Source organism: Ixodes scapularis, unplaced genomic scaffold, assembly GCF_016920785.2.
Source record: "Ixodes scapularis isolate PalLabHiFi unplaced genomic scaffold, ASM1692078v2 PGA_scaffold7__128_contigs__length_106722199, whole genome shotgun sequence".
NCBI lineage: Eukaryota > Metazoa > Arthropoda > Arachnida > Ixodida > Ixodidae > Ixodes > Ixodes scapularis.
The window spans coordinates 89,381,801-89,397,733 of record NW_024609882.1 but is presented as its reverse complement, the minus strand read 5'-3'; positions in this window follow the sequence as shown (position 1 = coordinate 89,397,733).

Here is a 15,933-nt window from a genome sequence, read left to right as displayed (position 1 = left end):
TTGCATTGTTCGTGGGCAAACGGGCAGAAACTGCATCGTGTGTTCGCGGTGTTCCTTTTGGGCTCCACTTGGGAGCGGTCCGGCAGGACGAATCTTTTTCGGCGCGTGCGCAATGGGGGGCTTAGTTTTTCGCATTTGTTTTTGCGCCAGATTGTAAATCGTTTTATTTATTGGAGGGACGTTCGGGACCCTTCTCTGCGCACTGTTTGTCAGGCGAGACTTGCAGGCAGGTTGCCTGAGTTGCTGGTTTCCACGGCTGCGTTGCCAGGTGGCATTCATGGCCACCTTAAAGGAGCTGTGCAACAATTTCAGGGCTTTGCTTGAATAATTGTGGAAGTTGATGCCTGACACTTCTGCAGTGAACTACAGGAAACAGATTTTGCCTGGATACCCTAGCTTTTATTTAAAAAAATGAAAAAAGGTCGAGGTTTTTGCCGCCTCTCAACTCGTACATCGTCTTCCGGGTCACGTGCGCAGTGACGTCACTTGAGTAGGCGCGGGGTTCCGGAAAAGTTCTCTCTTTAGAGCCATCAGCGAGCAACGAGAACTCATCCGCTCGCGACCGCGTTACCACGTGCTGGCGGACGCCCCGGAAAGTCTCATCCGGGTCCGGCCATACCCGTCCTTGCCCGTCCGGCGCCGTCCCCCTCCCCCTCCGGCTTCTGACGGCTATTCGCGGTTTTGTGGACCTAGGATAGATGGCGCCACTAAAACTCCGCATAATAAATGTTTTGTCGATGATACCAGGGTTTTTACGCATTTATATATATGTTGGAACGACAAGATTTATAGAAAAGTTACCTTTTATTGAGCAGGTATTCGCACAACTTGCTATCTTTTTTACAACTACCCTAGTGACGTCACGCCGCTTGTTTCTCATGGCCGCCGCTCGTGGCTGCAGGTCGGGAAATATTCTAAGTTTTGCCTCGCTATTACGCGGCGGAATCGCAACATTTCGATGAAAGGAGGTGTGTTTTCTGCTATTTCTGACACAGTCAACAATATCAAAAGCAGAAAATACCAAGTCTTTTAACGTTAAAATCGTTGCACAGCTCCTTTAAAGAAGTGGTTGAGTCGTGTAGATGTTTGTTGGTGCGTTTTTCAGCTGAATATTTGAGCGACGTTTCTCGAAAACGATTGCATAAGGATGTCTGTGATCTTGTTTTTCCTGTACCTTTATACAGATCCTTATACCGTGCAGACCCAGGGCAAGACGTTTTAGCCCGTGTTAAGAAGATGGCATTGCCCGCAGGCATCAATACTTTTTTTTAAAATTACATTCGGGTACCTTGCCCGTCAAGTCATGTTGGACGAGAGGGGGCTTTTCGTACCGTGCGGGGTTCATTGTTTTTTATGCAAAAAACCGGAGACGATCGAACACGTGTTCCTTGAGTGCTGGGATGGGGTCTTCTTCTGGGACGTGCTCCAACGCACGTTGAAGAAGCGCCTCCCCCTAGACGCGCACGGAATACGTTTTCTTTCGATTAAAAACGAGGAGAGCTTTCCGTTTGACTTGGTTATGTTGCTGGGACTGCACGGTATTTGGAAGTCCCGAATGGCTCTGCGTCATGCCGAAAGTGATCCGCGAGAGGCGCGGGAATATTTCCGAGGAAGTGTTTCTTTGTACGTGGAACTACAAAAGGCAAAGAAGCGTGTGCCTGACTGGCTCCCGCGGATTGAAGCGCTGCTGACTATGAAACCTTTTAATTCATATGACACCAACCCTCGTAGACTGTGCTCCTAGTGTTGTCGTTTATGCATGATTTACGTCTTTGGTATTGTATTTCTGAAGTGGGACGTCCGGCAATAAAGAAAAAAAAAGTGTAGCTATGTGGAAAGATGCCCGCTTCTTACGGAGCGAACCCAGGTTCGATGCAAAAAATAAACATACGTTTTTTTTTTTGTTTTTTTGTTTTTACAATTATTCTTGAGAAAAGTGAATGTCGACGAAACTTTGTGCACTCTTTTTTTTTCTTTTCCTTTTTTTTTTTTTTTTTTTGCCCAATTATTATTGAAAAAACAATGTCGGCAAAGCTTTGAACTAAATGGTGTCGGACTCCCTTTCTAGAGGTGCATAGGGAAACGGCGGGGCTTGGGTTGCCGGCTGGACGCCGCGAAGCAGTATTCATACTTTTCTTTCGGTAGGGCAAATGCTGCTGACCTGTGACTCCCGTTGAGAAGTGGAAGAGTCAAAACAGAGTCACACAAAGAATTTACTCTCTAAGAGAGTCGTGAAGTGTCAAAGAGAGTCATGGAAACAGTGACTCCCTTTGGACTCCTTTTTTTTTAAAGAGTGTAGTACGGCTTCCGGCGCACGACGTGGACGACTTCAGGTCGTGGTGGGCGGCGCGATGATGTTCTTGTTCCGTCGGGCATCACCCCGTAGTTCAGACCTCCAAGTCGACGAAGTACCTTGTAGGGTCGGAAATACCGTTTCAGGAGTTTCTCGCTGAGACCACGGCGGCGAATCGGTGTCCAGACCCATACCCGGTCTCCGGGCTGGAAGTGGACGTCCCGACGACGATGGTTGTACCGGGTACCGTCGACAAGTTGTGGATCTTCAATTCGAAGTCGGGCGAGCTGGCGAACTTCTTCAGCACGTTGAGCAACCAATTGGGCGTCGGAGCTCCAATCGTCAGCTGGTTCGTGGGGTAGCATCGCGTCGAGCATGGTCGTTACTTTCCTGCCATGCACCAGCTGAAAGGGTGTCACCCCGGTTGGTCTCTTGCACGGCCGTGTGTTAGGCAATTGTAACGTACGGCAACACCTCGTCCCATGTCTTGTGATCCACGTCGACGTACATGGAGATCATGTCGGCGATGGTTTTGTTGAGTCTCTCTGTCAGCCCGTTGGTCTGCGGGAGGTACGCCATGGTGCGCCGATGGCTGGTGTGGCTGAGTCGAAGGATTTCTTGCGTCAGCTGGGCCAGGAACGATGATCCATGGTCTGAGATCAGAACTTAAGGAGCGCCGTGCAGGAGGACGATGGACTCAGTGAAAAACTTGGCGACTTCCTCAGCGGTCCCTGAAGGAAGGGCTTTCGTTTCGGCGTACCGCGTGAGATAATCTGTGGCGACGATTATCCCTTTGCTTCCTTGCGTCGATGGTGGGAAAGAACAAAGTAGAACCATCCCGATCTGCTGGAACGGTGCAGTTGCGGAAATAATCGGCTGCAGGAGACCAGCCGGCTTCGTCGGAGGTTTCTTGTGTCGCTGAAACTCGTGGCATGACCGTGTGTAGAAGTGAACGGTCTTTGGCAACTGGTCCAGTAATACCTTTCACAAATTCGGGCCAGCGTACGGCTGTAACCAAGGTGACCCGACGTCGGGCCGTCGTGGCAGGCTTGAAAGATCTCCGCTCTAAGCTCCGCAGGGTTTACCAGCAGCCATGGTTAGCTGTTGTCTCCGAAGTTCTCCTGTAAAAACACCTTGTCGGAGGATGAAGGTCGGCAGGGCTCTCGAGAAGACATGGCGGTTAGTACCCCCTCGTCCTTCGAGGTGTTCCATTAACGCGCGCAACTCAGGATCGTCTCTTTGACGTCGTGCCATGTCGTCGCTGTTCACTGTGCCAAAGAAGTACTCGTCGTCATCGTCGTTGTTGATACCAGGGGGCGCCTCAACAGGGGCTCTGGACAGGCAGTCGGCGTCGCTGCGCTTGCGGTCTGACTTGTAGACCACAGTCATGTTGAACTCCTGCAGTCGGACGCTCCATCCAGCGAGGCGTCCTGAAGGGTCCTTTAAGTTCGCAAGCCAGCAAAGCGAGCGGTGGTCTGTGACAACACGGAACGGGCTCCCGTACAGGTACGGGCGAAACTTCGTGATGGCCCAGACGGCCGCAAGGCATTCCTTTTCAGTCGTGGAGTAATTTATCTTCGCTTTGGATAGTGTTCGACTTGCGTAGGCGATGACTCGCTCGGTGCCTTCTTGCAATTGAACCAGTACCGCGCCCAGTCCGGCGTTACTTGCGTCAGTATGAATCTCGGTTTCCGCATCTTGATCGAAGTGTCCAAAAGCTCTGAAGAAGTCTGGAGTTGCCGCTTCAGCTCGTCGAATGCCTGTTGTTGCTCCTCGGCCCATTCGAACTACTGGGCGTCCTTTATGAGGTTTTTAAGCGGTACGGAAGCCCTTTCGAAATCGCGAACGCAGCGCCGATAGTACGCACATAGTCCATGAAATCTTCGCACGGCCTTCTTGTCTGTCGGCGCTGGAAATGCCGCGACGGCGCGAGTCTTCTCTGGGTCTGGCAAACACCATCCTTGCTAACCAGGTGGCCTAGGAGCTTCAGTTGGTCATAGGCGAACCGACACTTCGATGGCTTGAGAGTGAGGCCGGCGGTCTGCATTGCTGGGAGAACAGCTTGGAGTCGTCGTATGTGCTCGTCGAAGTCGCTTGAAAACAATACGACGTCGTCAAGGTAAACGAGACAGCTCTGCCATTTCAGCCCAGCCAGTACAGTGTCCATGACACGCTGGAAAGTTGCTGGTGCCGCGCATAGTCCCAAGGGCATCACCTTGAACTCGTACAATCCATCTGGCGTGCCGAAAGCTGTCTTCTCTCGGTCCCGTTCGTCAACTTCGATCTGCCAGTAGCCGCTCTTCAGGTTCATCGATAAAAAATATTGAGAACGGCGCAGCCGGTCTAGCGTGTCGTCGATGCGGGGGAGTGGATAGACGTCTTTCTTCGTCACAGCGTTCAGCCCCCGGCAGTCCACGCAGGACCCTAAGCGTTCCGTCCTTCTTCTTAACCAGTACGACTGGGGAGGCCCACGGACTGCTTGAAGGTTGGAGTATGTCGTAGTTCAGCATCTCTTGAACTTGCCTCCTGGGTTACCTCCCTCTCTTTTACGGGGACTCTGTACGGCGATCGCAGCACAGGGCGCGCGTCGTCCTCGGTAACGATGCGGTGTTTCGCAACGGTGGTTTGGCGTACCTTGGACGACGTCGCAAAGCAGTCGCGGTATTCGGCGAGAAGGTTAATCAGTTGTCGTCTTTTTTGGCCCGACAGCTTTGGGTCAATATCGAGCTGCGCTGGCGACGTACTCTCTTGCTGAGGTGGCGAGGATTCGTCAGTAATGGCGGCGACTTCGGCGGAGTTTCGGAGTTCCTCGACCTGGCCCACGGCTGCACCTTTTGTGAGGTGTTGCGCTTCATTTCGAAAGTTCCTCACGAGGACGTGCGGCCATCCTGAAGTTCAGCAACTCCTCTTGCTACGCCTGTTCCTTTTCCAAGAAGCAACTGGAGGCTTCCTTCGAGCAGAACTTTGCCGCAGAAAGCTTCGGTTATTCCGACGGGTACGAAAACACTCGATCGCGGCGGTAAGTTCACATGGCTTGCGAGGACACGGACCGCAGATGACGTCGTCTTGGGCCCTTCCGGTGGTGAAACAGGTTTTCCTAGCGTCAACCGGTTCGCTCCGAGGTCAATGACGGCGCCATACTCGCAGAGGAAGTCCATTCCGAGAATAACGCCCCTCGAACAGTCTTGCAGAACGACGAACTTCACAGGGCACGTCTTACCGTGGATCTCGACGCGCGCAGTACGTCGCCCGACTGGTGTGATGAGGTGCCCACCGGTGGTTCGTATTTGAGGGCCTTCCCACGGCGTTGTCACTTTTCGCGGACGGCGAGAAAGCCTCCCACTCAAGACTGATTAGTCTGCTCCGGTGTCCACGACTGCCGATGCGTCGTGGCCGTCGATAATAACGTTTAGGTTGTTGGACACCGATGCTGGGACGTCGTTTTGATGCGTAGCGTCGAGAGACTGGGAGCGCTCCGGCGTTCTTGGAGGCTCTTTACTACGGTCGTCTTCGGCAGCGCCACGTCCAGGCGTTGTCGCACTTAGCGTTCCCGACAAGATAGGGGGGACAGGCTGTCCCGACGAGAGCGGCGGAAGGGCGAGAGCGCACGTCGTGGCGAAGGCGAACGGGAACCTCGGGGTCGAGTCGGCACCGGGCACAGGGGACGTCGGAGGTATTCCTCAATGTCACGAGGGTGTTCGCCGTACCTTGGGCGAAGGTCGTTCGGCGTAAACCCTTGTAGGCCCATTTGACGATAGGGGCACCTCCTATAGACGTGGTCGGCCTCACCGCAGAGGTAGCACACCGGTCGCCTGTCGGCCTCCCGCCACACGTCGGTCTTCCTAGGCGAGGGTTGCTCCAGACAGACGTACTTGACCTGCCCTTCCTGACGCCGAGGAGAGTGCGGCATAGGAGGGTCTCGTCGGGGTGGTGCCGTGGCCCGGCGGTTAGCTTGCGGCGGTCGTCGGGCCATGGCAGCGTAGCTCAACGTTGGTTCCTCTGGCGTCGTCGTGTTGGTGGAAATTTCAGGCTGGATGGCTCGGTGAACCTACTCCCGGACAGCCTCGGCGAGTGATAGTGAGGACGGGCTATCTGCAGCAGGGAGCATCTTGCGGAGCTCTTCCCGGACGACTTGACAGATGATGTCGCGAATGCCGGGGATGCTAGGGCTGCTGTCGTGGCCCAATGCAGAAGAAGCAGCGATGCTCGAGTGCCGATGGTAGTGGCTGGCTCTTGCGAGGAGGGCACGTTCTATGCTCGTGGCTTCCTTGATGAAATCTTCGACGGTGGCTGGAGGGTTGCGGACAAGACTACCGAAGATGGCATACTTTACGCCTCGCATCAGGATCCGCAGCTTCTTTTCGTTGGTGGTTTGAGGGTCGCCGCGAGCGACCAGGCGCAAAGCATCCTCAACAAAACTGGCGGTCGTCTCGTTTGCGCCCTGGGTCCGCATTCGATGAAGGTCCTCGGCCTCCTCCCGTCGATACTGGTTGGTGAACGTCCCTCTCAGCGCATCCTTGCAGGCGGACCATGGGGTCAGAGAAGTCTCGCGATTCTGGAATTAGTGCCGGGCCGTTCCTTCGAGCGCGAAGCAAAGACTCTGAAGGCGGTGTTCGTCCGTCCATCCGTTGTGCTGGGCCATGCGCTCGTACTGTTGTAGCCAGTCCTAGTTCTAGATTTACGCATACATGTCGAAGAAGGTCTTTGTTGGGAATACGGGAAAAAAGCCGGAAAACCTGTGTTAAGTAGAAAGAGTTGTCACGCCAAGTCGGTTAAAGCAGGGGTAGTTAAGTCCTTAGTAACAAACGCGTTGGGTAAATCATGCGCTCATTTTATGAGCACTGCTGTGAAAGAGCAGTGGAGGAGGCTTGAATCTGCAGGTTATGAAGAAGAATTAATTAAAAGACAATTAGAACTGAAATTTAACAACGAACCACGGGAAAAGGAAGCAAGAAAGAAGATAGCAGTAATCCCGTATTTCCACGGGATTTCCCACAACCTAAAGGCTCTCGCAAAAAAGTTCGGCGTGGACGTAGCGTTTTCTTCAGATTTACAAATGAGCAGGTATACGCCCTTTCTGTCGGACCACAAGGGCTGTCAGAAGGCCCATCGGGAACCTTCAGTTCCTTGCAAAGAGAGTGTAGTATATGAGATTCCGTTGACATGTGGATTTAGGTACGTGGGACAAACTTCAAGATGCCTCAATGACAGGTTACTAGAACACAAGAGAAATGTACGCACGCATGCGCCGAACTCCGAAATAGCAAAGCACATAGAGGAATGCAATAATTGTAATGCGCATTGGTCAGAGACAGAAGTTCTGCATAAAGAGCGAAATGACATTAAGAGGGTCGTTAAAGAAACAATAAGTTCTATCGGAAACTGCATAAGCCAAGCATCGATGCAACTTGGACGCAACTCCAAAAAGTTTCTCAGACTTTGAACGAACGCATTTGGTTTACGAGAAAAGGGGGGGGGGGGGGGGGGGGGGGGAGACAATGTATATGTGTATATACATCTAAAAAAATTTTATTATTTTTTTTAATGTGCTTGTGATCGCGGTTTCGAGATCACTTGGGTGTGTTTTCCCAAGGAAAGGGAAAAGAAAAAGAAAAAAAAAAGGTGTTTTTTTTTGTGGTCTCTTTATGTCTGGGTGCGTCACCACCGTTTAGAAACCACCTGTGTGTTTTTTTTGTTTGTTTTTTGTTTGTTTTTTTGTGTGTGCGCTTTGACGCGACTGTATCCATCCGGTTTGAAATGTCTGCAACAAAGGAGTTTATCTGTAGAGTGTGGTTGGGAAAAAGTTCCGTGGGTACTTAAAGACTGTTTGAGAAATAAACCACTTAGCTGAGTTTGAGACGTTCTCTGTGTCTGTTCCTTCTACTGAAAGTTCTTCCGATTTCTTCCACCGCAGTCTCAGGTGTAATACGACATGATTAGCCAGTCCTTGACGTCTTCATAAGGCTCACCGTAGAAAGACGCGGGCGCACGGGCAGCGACGGGAAGGACAACGATGGGTGGAGTGGTCATCGTAGCGGTATTCTTCTTTGATTTCTGCGGCTGGGGTCCAAGTTCCGGGGGTAGGTCTTGGTTACGGTGACTTGACCGGGCCTTGGTCTGGTATTCAGCGAAGGGTAGGTAGCCTCCCGGGGCTGAGCACGTCACTTGGCCGGCGTGTTTTCGGAGGGCTACGGTCCACGGGCATAGAATGCAAATACCCCGCACCTCCACCAAAATGTCACGAATGACAATTGATGAGGCGATAAAAACTGAAGAAACTAAACGTTTAATGGGGCGAACTTGTGCCCAAAAATGAAAAGAGAACAGAGGAAAGCAGAGCGTCGCGAGCGTCGAAGTCGGCGTGACAGCAGAGTCGAACGCTAGGGCGAAACTAACTGCGGCTCGCCACGCAGAGCCCCTTATGTACATGCGTGAGCTTCTGGAATAATCAACGTAGAATATTCGACGCGTATAACATTCGAACCTCGAACAAGCCCCCCAACATAATCCTCGAATTTACCAGAAAACTAAATTGCAGGAACAAAAAAAAAAAAGATGCGTCGCACCTAGGAATCGAACCCTGACTTTTCGCGTGGGAGACAGGCACGATAACCGTTAGGTTACGCGCGCGCTGCCTACTTGGACAGCTGCGCACGTGGGGATATCATAGCCGCCTCTACTGGGTGTTGGTATTTCTGAAATTAAGTTAAAAATTCGCCTAACCTTAAGTGGTTAAAAACATTTTGGGGGGAACAAATTATCAGCTACGGCGGACGTCAGCAATTGCAAAGACATACTGAATAGCAAACGTATTTCCTAAGTTTTAGTGTTTATCCCTTTATTATATAAAAATTGGCGTATGATGCTCAATGCAAACTTCCTGAGCGTCGTCGAAAATCCCTAAGTCGGTCCATTTTAAGACGACTTGGAGCTCGCAGGAAGCGCACGGGTGCCCTCAAGTTACCACTCGTGCAGCTGGCAAAAGACCGGCAATGCGAAAACACGGATGATTTCCTTGTCCTCTCGTGGACTAATGCACGCGCACTCACAAGCATAGACACGCGCACTCTTATATAATGGCAATCGCGGAAACACAACGAACCAAGACATGACAGATTTAAGCTTGACACAATCACCCACACTATGAGTTACCCCCCCCCCCCCCCCCCCCCCCCCCCCCCCACCCCCCCCCCCCCCCCCAATCCCGCAACCCGCAAAGGTTGTGCACCTTGTCCTAGACGTGACCGTTTCATATGTCATGGCTATTCCCCCAACTCATGCCTCGATTTTGCGTTCAGTATTTCATTACACTTTGTTTTCAGCTTTTCAGCTTGTAATATACCGAAGAGCGCCAATCGTCACCGCGATGACACCACTGCTGGGGTGTCGTCGCCTTTGCAGAGCGGAAAATTTCGCTCAGAAAGGGGTGTGCCCTAATATTTCATTATTGTTTCAACTGAAAAATCGGCGTTGCGTGATTTATTTATTTATTTATTTATTTATTTATCTATTGTACCCTTAGGGCGTGAGCACTACAGAGGGGGAAGTGGTTGCATGAGGTACCGAAAAGACACAGACACAGATACACAGGAAATACAATCAGTGTAGATTAGAAAAAAACACGTTCCAAGGCTTTTTTAAAAGGTCGTGATCTATGATCGAGACTACGGGTGCAGCCATGTGATTCCATTCAAAGGATGTATACGGTATGAAGGGAATGGTGAAAGACGTTGGTGCGAGCATATGGGGTGCCAACTTTGTGTTGATGGTCAAGTCTAGGTGAAACGTAAAGAGGAGGTATGATTAGCTTAGTACGCAGCGTCTCACTAGGGAAATAAATTTTATGAAACAAACTTAGACGGGCTACTTTTCTACGAGTTAATAATTCAGGGAGAGAAAGATTAGATTTCATGGTGCTTATGCTGGCTTTCCGGTGGTAATTCAAAAATATAAATCTAACAAAACAATTTTGGACGGCTACAATCAAATCAGTTAGTAGAGACTGACCAGGGTCCCAAACAGAAGATGCATATTCAGGCTTTGATCGTACAAGGGGTTTATGAAGAACTAGCTTCGAAGTCTGGGGTGGTAAAAAAAAATCCTTTTAAGTAAACCTAGCATGCGATTACTGTTGTTAATGATGTAGTTAATGTGAGTCCTTCATGATAAATCAAATTAACTCCTAAATACTTATATGCCGTAAATAATTCAAGGGGACGGTTATTTAGCGTATAATGGGGCTGAAATGAAGTACAACGGGACACTCTCATAACCTTACATTTGCTAGAATTTAGTTCCATAGACCACGAGTCGGACTAGTTGGAAACAGAGTTAATATCGTTTTGTAGTGGGTTAGAATCAGAATCATGAGTAATTTCTCGATAAATAACGCAGTCATCAGCAAATAAAGACATATTTGAGGATACATGAGAGGGTAGATCGATAATGTATATAAGGAATAATAACGGACCGAGCACAGAACCTTGAGGAACACCTGATGTTACTGATACCATAGCAGAGCTTGTGTTATTCACGTTGATAATCTGTTTACGGTTAGTTAGAATTGAATGTATCCACGTAAGTACCGCCGGATCAATATTTAGTTTACTAAGCTTAGACAAGAGGCACTTTATCAAAGGCTTTAGAGAAGTCTAGAAATACACAATCTACTTTGAAGCAAACGTCAACGATAGAATTAAGGTCGTGCGTGAATGGTGCAAGTTCTGTTTCGCATGAGAACGTCTTTCGAAAGCCGTGTTGAAAAAGACAAAAAAACTTATTTTATTCTAGAAAATTGACGATGTTAGAATAAATGATATGCTCTAAAATTTTTCTTGGAACACTGGTCAATGAAATTGGGCGAAAGTTTCGAGGGCTGAGCTTATTCCCTCCCTTGTGAACAGGGACCACCTTGGCTACCCTCCAGTCGTCAGGCTAAATACCTTGTTCTAAGGATTGAGAAAATATACTCGCAAAAAGAATAGAGGAGTACATTCTAGTATTCCTCAAAAACTTGTAGTTTATACAGTGTATACCACATGATGAGGATAGTTTGAGGGATTCGATTATGTTCACAATGCCTTCAGAACTAATTGATGTGGGGTACATGGGGATATAGTCATAGGACATGTATGTTTGACCATTATTTATAGAGAGGTCAGAAAAACAGCTGACAAAAATAGCATTGAAATCATTGGCACACTCTTCACAAGAAATAGGGCTACCATCATCGTCTCTGAGCTCTACAACTGTACTGCTTTTCTCTTTCGTGGTGTTCCAGAAGAGGCGGGGTTATTTATTTATTTACTTATTTATTTATTTATTGTACCCTCAGGGCCCGAGGGCATTTCAGAGGGCAGTGGGGTACAAAAGAAAAATCCCTAAAAAACAAAATGACAACCTAAGAATAGAAACACGAACATAAGAATTTTTAACTTAGAAAAGTGGTTAAACAACGCTTAAACATAATGGCATCTGTTACAGACACAACTGACGATGGAAGGTGGTTCCACGCGATTGTTGTTTCGGGGATGAATGAATTATAAAAAAGTAGTGGTTTTACAAACAGGTAGACCGATTTTATGTTGGTGATCGACGCGTGGCGAGACATATGAGGGAGGAGTTAGTGATTTTTGATGCTAGGAAGAATTGTGATAAACTTTTATGAACCAGACAAAGACGGGATAGCTCACGACGTGAAGAAAGGTTAGGTAGGTTTAAAAGCATTTTCGTGGATGTTACGATGCAATAAGTAGCATTGATGGTAATGTACAATTAAAGTAAGTACTTTTCGCACTGCACACAGTTGTCATGTACAAATCATCAGAGACTTGGTATGCGTCCCATCGGTGAGCTGTGGGATCACGCTTAGCGACACGGAAAAAACGCTTTTTTCTTGTTCCAAAGTCTCCCGATTGTTTTAGTAAACCAAGGTGCATTTGAGTTCGAGTAAATTGTTTTTAGTGGGGTGTGCGACTCAGGGAGCCCATTTACTCTTAGTTTGAATATACTCCAATTATCGTTAACAGAACGCCTGAGAAAACCACTTAGAAAAGTGTCTAAAAACCATGCCAATTCACTATTATTAGCATTGAAGTCTGCTTTATTATAATCCCGGCTCGTTTTAACAGTATTGGAAGTAGCTTGCAAAGGTATATTGAAATCAATATGTAGCAAGCAGTAATCGCTCAAACCAGGAAGGTACAAAATAGATGACACTTCTGGCCATGTCGTCAACGCAAGATCTATAATATATGCGGAGGTACAAGTAACTCCTGTAGGTTGATCAACTAGTTGGGAAAGATTGAACTCGGAGCATAAATTAATCAAGTCATTCCCTTCTGATGAAAATGAGTGTACAGTAGGTGGCGTAGTAGACCACGTAATGCGAGTAAAATTAAAATCACCGAGGAGAAAAGATTTTTTACGTAGGAAACCGACTAACGATTGCATTAAACGAATCATGCAAATGTTCACAAAAGGAAGACGAAGCATTGAATGGCCGATAGCACACACCCAAGATTAATTGCTTGTGGTTTACAGTTGCGCTGGCCCAAAGCATTTCTAAGTCAGTTAAAAGATCGACAACGTTTGAGACTACCATAAGCCACAGCAACCTCGATCCTGCCGATATACGTTAAATTTCTCACCGCACATAAATACTTCTCTGCTCCAAATTCTACTAGGCAGCCATGTTTCAGTTAACAGAATAATTTCGCAATCAGTGGACTCAATAATTGAACTAAGATCATCCCGGCACCGCATGACGCCTCGAATGTTACAAAAGAGTAAAGGAACATTACGTGCCTTGAGGCAGCGCTTTGAACCAATCCCCCAAAATCCTACCTGGACGTCGCCGCGGTCGATGCCGAAGCCCCGTTGTTTTCAGCTTCGTCATTACCTGGCCGCACGGCGCCAGTGGTAACAACCTCGTAAATGCTGTCCTTAGTGAAGTCGTATGCGTATATCTTTTTGGTGATGTGCAAATTGGTATATTTTAGTTTAAACGCAGCATTTTTTTTATTTTCCAAAATCGATTAGTTTAGATCTATTTTGGCGTGTGGCCGGTGAAAAATCTTCACTGACTGATAAACCGCTACCTTTGATAGCAGCTCTCGACTGAAGGACACTATCTTTTGTTTTGAATGACACGAATTAGATGATAACAGGCCGACATTTATCTTCCCAAAAAAAAGCCTAATCTGTGGGCACGGGCAATGTGTTCGCAAGCAATTCCCAGATCGGAAAGAACATTGACATTTCTTTCAGTGAGTGATCATGTTTCAGTGGGAGAATCGGCAATGCCATGAAAGATCAAGTTGTCGTGCCCGGTCTTCTATTTTATCAAGACGGGAGCGAAAAACAACAGCTTCTACCTGAAGATGCTCGATGTTCTGGCGTGTGGCGCTTAGCTCCCGTTGAACTTCGTTAATCGTCAGTGCTCGACTGCCGCTAGTCTTTCGTCAATAGAGCTTAGTCTAGTTTCAATCTTTGTCTGGTTTTCCTTTAATTCATTCACTGTACTTATTATGTCGGTCTGTCCTTCCTCAAATTTGATCGAACGAGTGTTTAGCTCTTGTAACAAACAAAATATTTCATTGAATTGCTTAGCCTGGGTATCCGACATAGGACCTGGATTCATTTTTACATCCCTAGAGAGCAACAATAGTTTCAGAACATCAAAACACTAACATGCTAGAAGCAGTAACGCTTGTGGGCATGGGAACAGAATAAGTAACACGTCGTCTGACTTCTTAGAATGTAAACAAGGAACAGAACCAAGCTGCATGAGCAAGAACAGAGGGGTGTTATCTATCCGCATGGTGCAGCTGTTCCCATGCCCACAACGAAGATGAAAGCTCTCCCAAGCGCTTTCGTTGAAGATCAGAGACGTTGTCGATGTCGATGAAGATGCCTTGACGATGCGATGCCAACTCAAGAGGCCAAAAGTGCTGACCGGCCCTTCGCTGAAATCCTTGGGCGTTACCGCGGGCGACGTATCAAACACGTTTACTGCCGGACACTGATATGTCTCCCCGCCAGCCAGGGGAAGGAAAGCGAGTATCTGCATGAGCAAGAACGGAGGGGTGTTATCCATCCGCATGATGCAGCTGTTCCCATGCCCACTTTTTTTTTTTTTTTTTGGAACGGGGGGGGAGGAGGATGCTTGTGGCCCGTAGAATCAGTTCTGACCAAGAAAAGACGATCGCAGAATGCAGTATTGTGCTCCTTTAATCTTTTATTTTAGTTCACTTTTGATGTCGTAAATTTAGTAAACACTTCCACCTTTTAACTCGGCTCTAATATGAATGCCTCTCACCATCTAGCCACACAATCACTCGCAGACGGGACCGGTCTTGAAACGTAGGGTTACTGTACATTAGACATATGGTTAGAGTCTGTATTTTCGTCTGTGTATTTCTAACCAGGCAGAGAGCTCCCTAACGTTTACCTTCAAGCCAAACGGACGGTCTGGGGGATTTCGGGTTGGGAGGCGGCGGAGGGAGGAGTGGAAGGGGGTTGGAAGGTTGCAGCAGGAGGTCACTTTGGCCACCGCCCTCCCCAAAGGCCATGCTTTGAGCCTTTCTGAGCCTAGCCACGTGCACTCGAGCGAAACAAGTTGGCTTTGCCCGTCATCCTTGGACCTTCTCGTTTTGCCGCAGTTTAGAAATTTAAATTTCCCGAGGCTGGAAAAAGGAATTACAGATGGGATTCTTTGCAAGGTGTTCTGTACCTGCCCAAACTTAGGTAATGCACGTTAGAAACATCCCGAGCAGGGCATCTCGTCCACCAGTTATCAGGTAATATAAAACTATTAAACTGGAGAAAAACAAATTAGAGATAGCAAAAACGCAGTAGACGGAATGTGCACTGCGCGAGGCTGTCAGCGCAAACAGGCGATGCCGTTTTATATTTTTATAAATATGTCATCAAGTAGGGCACTACCCTGAGGTTTAAAATGTAATGCAACACAATACCTTTTCAGTGTAGAATGCGAAGATGCGCCGATGTCGTGCTCTTTTTTGCCTTTTTAGATTGTCGAGAACCGGAAAGACACCTTGCGCGGTTACTCCAACGAGTTCGGGACCCCTTCAGACTGGTTTTACCCACTCATGAACTTGAACTCTTAATTCCGAGTAAAGGAGATCGACACGCTGCCTAGATACGCATTAAAAATGAGATTTCATAACATAAATTACGCTAGAAACCACCCCTGTAATTATACGATTTAATGAACGTCTTGATATGCGGTCACTGGTTTATTGCTAGAATATCAAAATCTTGTGTTTGGTGGTTCAAAAGAATCGTCAAAGCGCAATGACACAGGGCCATCTTCTGCGATCACGAAACACAAAAACACGCAAGGACGACTTTTTTTTGTGTGTGTAGGGAGTATTCCCATGACGTCTGTGGCGCCACAGTTGTGTACAAAGTGTGCGTTAAGATGTGCGTAAAGAAACGCGTGCAGGGCGCATTTCTGCCTCTCGTTCTTGTTGTGAGTCATCAGGGCCGACTTGCCGGAACAGAGTCTCAGCTGAGACTGGCCGAAAATAAGTACTGCAAGGTCTGATGCGTGCGAGCGCTTCGAGCGCGGTTTTAGTCTTCAGATCGTTCGCTGGCTTTGGCAGTGTTTTCTTTCC